Here is an 8,198-nt window from a genome sequence, read left to right as displayed (position 1 = left end):
CAATCCTCAAAAGTTAGTATGTGATGATGTTGGCATCGAAACAGTTTTTTGACTTGTTTGAGAACTATGTTTCCCATATATATATATTTTTAATTCAAACCCAATATTAGTTTTCTTCAGAATTCTATAAAATAACGAATACAAAAGGGTGGAGGATTTTTAAAGGCTGGAGTGGGAAGGATCAGAGGCCCTGGCAGGAGGAANAGAAACTAGAAGTTAGGACAGGAAGCTGATGGCTGCATTTCAAAGAGATGGTTCCCAGGTCCCTGAGAATGACATTCCTAGTTTGTAAAACTGGCAAGAGACTTTTCAAAAGATTTGCGTCTCAAATGGGCAGAGAAATGGCTCACAATAAATAGTTTTCCAAAGTAAATACGCTAAGAAAAGAGAGGTCGATTCGATTCAAGGGGAAGAAGCCTGTCCAAGGTTATTCAAGGGGAGGGACACTTTAAAGCTGTCTTGGTCACAGTTTACCTGTACCGTTGCCTTCACTAAAGCAATGGAATATTTATTTCCTCCCTTGTCTCGGGCTCCAGCCATGCATTTTGTATTCAGAACCCAGGAGACTGTGTGTTTCCGCTTAGGCTCTTGCCCTGGTCCATCACTATAAGGGCATGCCTGAGCGAGTTCACTGGGCACACAGAACAGAGGTACCCTCAAGGGACCGCAGATGTGTGAGTGAGCCGATAATCCAGTCACCCCTCAGACAACCGGTAGACCCTTGAACCGTGATAAATGACTATTGCTTTAAGCCACCAGCTTTGGAATGCTTTGCTACACACGAAAAGCAACTGATAAAACATCCATGAGGCAGGGGCAGGATGAACCCGAGGGAGCCAGCCTTGCATGAGAAGGAAAACAGCCAGTTATTTTCCAGTCAACTGAGTTTATTCAGAAGTAGGAGAAAAATTGCAATTTGGGACACGCAAACCATGAGAAGTCTGCTGATCATAGGAAAGGAACATTATAAAGAAAAGAAGGTGGGGTACCTGGCTGGCTCAATTAGGTGTCTGACTCTTGATCTCGGCTCAAGTCAGGATCTCATGGTTTGTGGGATCCAGCCCCGCAACGGGCTCTGTGCTGACAGCTGGGATGGAGCCTGCCTGGGAATCTCTCCCCTCTCTCTGGCCCTCCCCTGCTCTCACTCGCTCTCTCTCTCTCTCTCAAAAACAAACAAACAAATAAACAAATAAATACTTTTTTTAAAAAAGAAAAGAAATGAAGGAAGCTGGGAAGGGCTGCTTTGAACAAAAGTCATCGGAGGAAACTGAGAGTTCAGGGTGCTGATGCTGAGGTGGGGAAACTGAAGGACTCTGTAAAAACCTGCTTTTCACTCCTTTTCCAGCTTCTATTCTTGCTAGGACTTGCACCGCCACTTTACACAGGCCTCAGAATGCAAAGTTTCTGTATTCCTTGTAAGGGACAAGAAGTCAATGACTCATTTAGAATAGGTAACATATAAGAAATTCCAGACCACCTGCACTAAACATCTTGGCGCCAAGATCCCCCTCATTCCAGGGAATAACACTTGGGCCCTTGTCTTTGTTCTAACCTGTTCCTGGATGCCTCAGAGGACATGTACACCACACTGAGACCCTCAAGAAACTCCCGCAGACCCCAAGCAAAGACAAGACTAAGACTCCCTCCTTTCCTTTCTGAGTGTCGCAGATAACTTCATCTGTTCCTGTTCTCTCTCTATACCTTTAGTAAACTCTGCTTTCACTTCCTGCTGGCTCACATTTGATTTCTATTCTGTGCACAGCCAGGGACCCTCTTGGCTGGCCCTACAGGACCCCGCCTGGGTCCTTGCACCCAGCCTGCTGGCAGCAGTGGTTTCTCACTGGCCAAGGTGTAGTAACTTTTTATGGGCTGAGCTTCTGGCTGCGCAAGGAAAAATTCTTCCTTACTTCTACTTGTATAGTAAAAGAAGCTTTTACCGGTTGGGGTGTGCCATTGCGGGGGCGAAGTGAGGCATGAGAGCTCCCCCGTTAGCCTCCCAACTCCATTTTAACTCAGTTTTCCTTTATTCAGTTTCACAGTATATATGGAAAAGTATATATGGAGTAGACCACATTGCAAATGGCCTTGTAAGCTAAGATGTGGAGTGGGATACCATTAGATAGGCAAAGTACAAAAAGGAATTTTCTGTGTACTTCCATTGGTCAGGTTCTGTGTTGAAACGTAGCATAAGTTAATTCACTCAAACTCCCCATATCACTGAAAGTACAAATCATTATAACCAGTTTTGCCTAAAAAATTTTGAAAATCATAAAGTTTACACGACCAGTTCCACAATTAGTATTTAAACAGTTCTCACTGCAGAATGCAGACCTGATTGCTTTATTTTATTTTATTAATTAATTAGTTAATTAATTAATGTTTGTTTTTGAAGGAGAGAGACACAGAACATGAGCAGGGAGGGACAGTGAGAGAGGAAGACACAGAATTCCAAGCAGGCTCTAGGCTCTGAGCTGTCAGCACAGGGTCTGACACAGGGCTCAAACCCACACACCACGAGATCATGACCCGAGCTGAAGTCAGATGCTTAACCCACTGAGCCAACCAGGTGCCTCAGGCCCTGATTGATTTTAAAGCTCAAACTCTTTCTATGTCATGCAGCAGATTTCAGTAGTTGGTTTTTTGTTGTTGTTGTTGTTGGTGGTGGTGGTGGTGTTGTTTAGCAGCAGAGAATGGTTAAGAAAGGTCATGATGATATCACAGTTAAATAATTGTACTGCATAGATGCTATGAGTATTACATAGTAATGATTTATTATAATCCCAAGCTATAATGAGAATAGGAGTCCCACATTTTGTAAAACATAGAAATTAGGCTGCATGCCAGATGAACTTGTAGCTCTAGTGAATAGATTGAAAACAACTTGGGAGGTGGTATTAGTTGCATATGGCAAAGTACGGCAAGAAAATGATGAGCTCAGGAAAGGGTTAACTTGCAGGCAAGCAGAAATAAAATGAATAGAGAAATTCTACAAATCTGTGGACTTGAAATATGGCAAATTTACTTGGTGATTTTGCCCTTCAGGAGATCAGTGCTTTTTGACCTTAGGAAACTATTACCCTTGATCAATTCTGAGACTGGGTTTACCAGATATTCTGTAGAAAAATCTGCCCATCCAGTATCTTCCTCCTGAGAAGTATGCTGGTTCAAGAACTAAGGTAATTCCATCATTAGAGAGGCATATTTCACATATAAATATAAAAGTGTGGAGTCCAGGTTTATCTGTTTCTCTTTTCTGTGATTAGTTTGTGAAATTCGGCTACCAGGAGATAGAAGGTCTAGAGAACAGAAGAAATAAGAACATCCTAGCCTGTGGGCTGGAGAGGCTCTTTCAGGTTTTATTTCACAGTGATCAGCAGATTCTGCTTAAGGCTGACATTTCCTCTTCTTCAGCGGAGGTAACTGACTGCGGGGTTGTGAGGACCCTGAGCTAAATGCTACAAGACAGGCTACACCGCACAAGTTTAGACATGCTCCTTAGGAAGAAGATAATAGGATCAGGAAAAAAAAAAAACAAAAAAAACAAACCTGCTTTCATACAGACAGGTGTTTCCGTAAAAATCACAAGCTAACAAGTGAGAGGCATAGTAATAGTACGACAACCACCTCACAGCCCTCAGATATCCAACAACCTCCTGCCAGGCAGAAAAAAGTCACCTAATCTTGACAGATGCTCTCAGATCAAGAAACTACAGATGGTGTTTAACAACAAAGTCCTTGTCTGCATACAAGAGAATATATATATATATATATGCTTCTCTGTGTAAAATGTATGACAGCCATACAAATGTAGCAAGTCAGAATCCTGACTCCATTTGGGTGGTTTTGGGAAAATATCATTTGACCCTTTAACCCTCAGTTTATGCATATAAAACACAGCGGTCAGAGGAGGAAGGGAATAAAAACATAGTTTAAACTTACAGAATTGTTGTAAGGATCCATTGAGGTGATACATATAAAGTGCTTAGGAATGGTCCTGATACGTATTAAGTCTCAATATTATTTCAGTCTGTATTCAATTCAATAGTAACTGAACCACAGCCACGAACTCATTCATTCATTTGTTTTATGGAGCACTTTTCAGAAACCAGCCATTTCTACCAGAGGTGCAAGGGTAATAAACCATACTTTCTACCTTCTAGAAGCTTGCTCTCTGTCACAAGAGAAAGACATGCAAATCAATAACTATAACCAGTATGTTGGCTCTCTAATTGTCTAATTGAAGAAAAGCTCCTGAGCACAACAGCTTCTTGGTCAGCTTCTACTTGCATTCTTAGACTCTTGAATAACACAGGTTGAAATTATGTGAGTCCACTTATATGTGGATTTTTTTCATAAGTCCAGTACAGGCCTGTAAGTGTATTTTCTCCTCCTTATAATTTTCTTTTTTTTTTCTTTTTCATTTGAACTTGCCTTTTTCCTCCTTATAATTTTCTTAATAACACTTTTTCTTCTCTAGCTTACTTTAGTAAGGATATAGTAATAATACATATACAAAATATATGCTAATCAGCTGTTCATGTTATTGGTAAGACTTCTGTCAACAGTTGTCTATTAGTAGTTAAGTTTTTGGGGGGTTAAAAGTTATATGCAGTTTTTTTACTCTAAGGGGGTCAATGCTCCTAACCTCTGCAATGTACAAGGGTCAGCTCTATTTAGTTAAGCCCTGGAAGAGCAGAAGAAAGGTACACAGTTCTCCCTTTCTACTCTTTCTCATCTAGTGATTCCTTGTCCTTTGTCAACTGCTGCCTATGATTTCTGAAAAAAGGGAGTGGGACATGAAGAAAGTAATAGTGGTTCAGCATTTCGGTATGCTATTTACTTTATATATAATTGGATGTATGGGATAGATAGAAATATATGACTTCAAGTGAAAAAAATTAACCTCCTAGCTATTGTGTTTATCTATTTGGCCAGTTCCCTCTATTCCCCTTCTCTGGTGATGGATCTCTGCTTTCTGAAAGTAGGGATATAGCTCCCGGCTCATAGTGATTGATTGGATAGAAAAGGATGGAGCATTTGAAATTATTTCACTGAATATTTTTTGTTGGAGGTATAAGGGAAGGCTTTCTTTTCCTTTTTGGTCATCAATTCCAAGACCTTGGTACTACTGGCTATTCTGTCCATGCCACATTGTGGGATGGAGATAAAGAGATAAACATGGAGAGAAAAGACCTACTGGTGGTATCAAGTCCCCTGTTTTAGTCCCTGAGATTTCTGAGTCAGGTCTAGTATCTTTGTCTGTTAGTTTCTGTGAAGCATCAATATCTTTCTGACCAATTTTCTTTTGCAAAAAGTTGATTTCTTAATACTTGCCATGGGAAAGTACTGAGCAATACAGATTATGCACTGGGAATCGAGTCAGATTTGAACCCAGGTCTGCCTGACTCCATAGCCTGTGCTCATGCCCATATAGTGGACTTTTCTACAGTATGTTGCCGCTTTGACTTTTGCACTATGGCTTACTCTTGAACACTTATCTTTCAGTTCTTTTATTTACAGGTGATTTTCTTGTCTAGATAATGCTGATGTGAATGATGGAATTATTTATTCTCAACATCAAGGAGAAATGAAACTATTTTATATATTTAAAAATTTTTTTTAACATTTATTCATTTTTGAGAGATAGAGTGTGAGCAGGGGAGGAGCACAGAGAGAAGGAGACACTGAATCTGAAGCAGGCTCCAGGCTCTGAGCTGTCAACACAGAGCCCAATGTGGGGCTTGAACCCATGACCTATGAGATCACAACCCAAATCAAAGTCAGCCACTCAACTGACTGAGACACCCAGATGCCCCAAAAGAAAAATATTTTAATCCCATTTAAAAAAGGCAATATAGAATAGTTTATGCATGTGAGCTCTTATCCTCATCTTTCTTAGTTCAAATCCTGCCTGATTAGCTATGTAGCCTTTTTCTAGTTTTCCTCATCTATAAAATGGGGATAATATCCCACCTCAGGGTTACCATGCAGATTAAATGAATTAATGCCTTAAAAGTGTTGTAATAATACCTTGTGCATGTAAGTTGCTCAATAAACACCTGTTATGATCATTATTACTATATTGTTATAAACGTAAATTTTTATTTCTCTGGGATGAATGCCTAAAAATACAGTTATTGAGTCATATGGTAATTGTGTGTCTCTTTCATAATAAACTGCCAAATTGGTTTTCAGAGTGTCTGTTTGATCCTTACATTCCCATCAGCCATATATGATTAAGTTTCTCCATATCCTTGCCAACATTTTTCATCTTGATACATTAGCTATGCTGATAGGTGAGTAGTGATATCTCACTGTGGTTTTAATTTGCATTTCCCCAATGGCAAATGATATTGAATACCTTTTCATGTGCTTATTTGCCATCTGTATGTTCTGTTTGGTGAAACATCTGTACGTGTTCTTTGTTCACTTTATAATTTTTTTTAATTTTTACTGTTGACTTTTAAGAGTTCTTTATATATTTTAGATATTGGTTCTTTGTCAGATACGCTCCTTTGTCAGATATATGGTCTGCAAATGTATTTTACTAATCCGTAGCTTGTCTTTTTTTCTTTTTAACAGATTCATAAAACAAAAACTTTAAATTTTGATGAATTTAAAGATTTTAATTTCTGTTCTACCAATTTTTCTTTAATGAATCATATTTTTTCGTTTCAAGTCTAAGAGCTCTTTGTCTAGGCATATCATTACAATAATTTTCTCACATGCTTTCAGCAAACGTTTTAATAATTTTATGCTTTACAATTTAAGTCCGTAATTAATTTCAGATATCTTGTATAAGGTGTGAAATGTATCTGAGATTCAGTATTTTGCTCATGAATACCCAGTTGCTCCAGCATCATTTGTTAAAAAGACTATATGGGGCATCTGGGTGGCTCAGTCAGGGAAGCATCCAACTCTTGGTTTCTAAAGCTCAGGTTATAATCTTACAGTTTGTGAGTTCAAACCCCCCATCTGGCTCTGCACTGGCAGCGTGGAGCCTGCTTGTGATTCTCTGTCTCCCTCTCTCTCTCTGCCCCTCCCTTGCTCATGCTCTCTCTCTCTCTCTCTCAAAATAAATAAATAAACATTAAAAAAAAAGACTATCCTTCCTTCATTGATTGCTTTTGAACCTCTGGCAAAAATCAGTTGAGAATATTTGTGTAGATGTGTATGTATGGATTCTCTAATCTGCTGTATTTATCTTTGTGTCTATCCTTCTGACTCTAATGGGCTGTTTTGATGACTATAGCTGGGCAATAAGATTAATACCAGAGAAAGTTATTCCTCTCACCTTAATCTTCTTTGTAAAGGCTGTTTTGACTGTTCTGGGGTTATGCCTTTCAATGTAAATTTTAGAATACTTGTTGACATCTGCAAAATGTTGATGGGATTTTGAAAGGAATTGCATTAATCCTTTATATCAATTTGGGGGGAATTGAAATTTTATTATGTTGAGTATTCCAATGCATAAATATATCATGTTTTTTATATTTAATTTGGTCTTCTTTGATTTCTTTCATTAGCATTTTATAATTTTTAGCAAACATACTGTGCATGTTTTAAGTATACCGAAGCATTTTCTTTCCTATGATTGTAATGGTAGTGTATTTTAATTTCAATTTTCATATGTTCATCATGTATTATTGTATAGAAATACGATTGATTTTTATGAATTGCTCTTGTATCCTGTGACCTCATGAAATGTGAGACCATGACTTGAGCCGAAGTCGGGAGCTTAGCCAACTGAACCACCTAGGGGCTCCTATCTTCTTTAATTTCTTTCATCAATGTCTTATAGTTTTCAATGTATAGAGCATTTACATCCTTGGTTAAATTTATCCTTAAGTATTTTATTCTTTTCCCTTTAAAAACTATTTATTTTTGAGAAAGAGAGAGAGAGAGAGGTAAAGAGAGCTAGTGAGCATGGGGGAGGGTCATAGAAAGAAGGAGACAGCTGATCCTAAGCCGGCTCTGTGCTGTCAGTGAAGAGCCTAGTGTGGGGCTTGAACCCACAAACTGTGATCAGTTTCTTTTCTTTCTTTTTTTTTCAGAGTCTTCAGGGTTTTCTATATAATCTTATGTCATCTGCAAATAGAGACAATTTTACTGCTTTTTTTATTTGGTTAGTTTTACTTCTTTTCTCCCTTTCCTTCCCCTCCCCTCCCCTCCCTTCCCTTCTTCCCTTTCCCTCCCCT

This window comes from Crocuta crocuta, unplaced genomic scaffold, assembly GCF_008692635.1.
Source record: "Crocuta crocuta isolate KB4526 unplaced genomic scaffold, BGI_CrCroc_1.0 scaffold371, whole genome shotgun sequence".
NCBI classification, from domain to species: domain Eukaryota; kingdom Metazoa; phylum Chordata; class Mammalia; order Carnivora; family Hyaenidae; genus Crocuta; species Crocuta crocuta.
The sequence above is the reverse complement of the archived record's forward strand: the minus strand, read 5'-3'. Positions refer to the sequence as shown.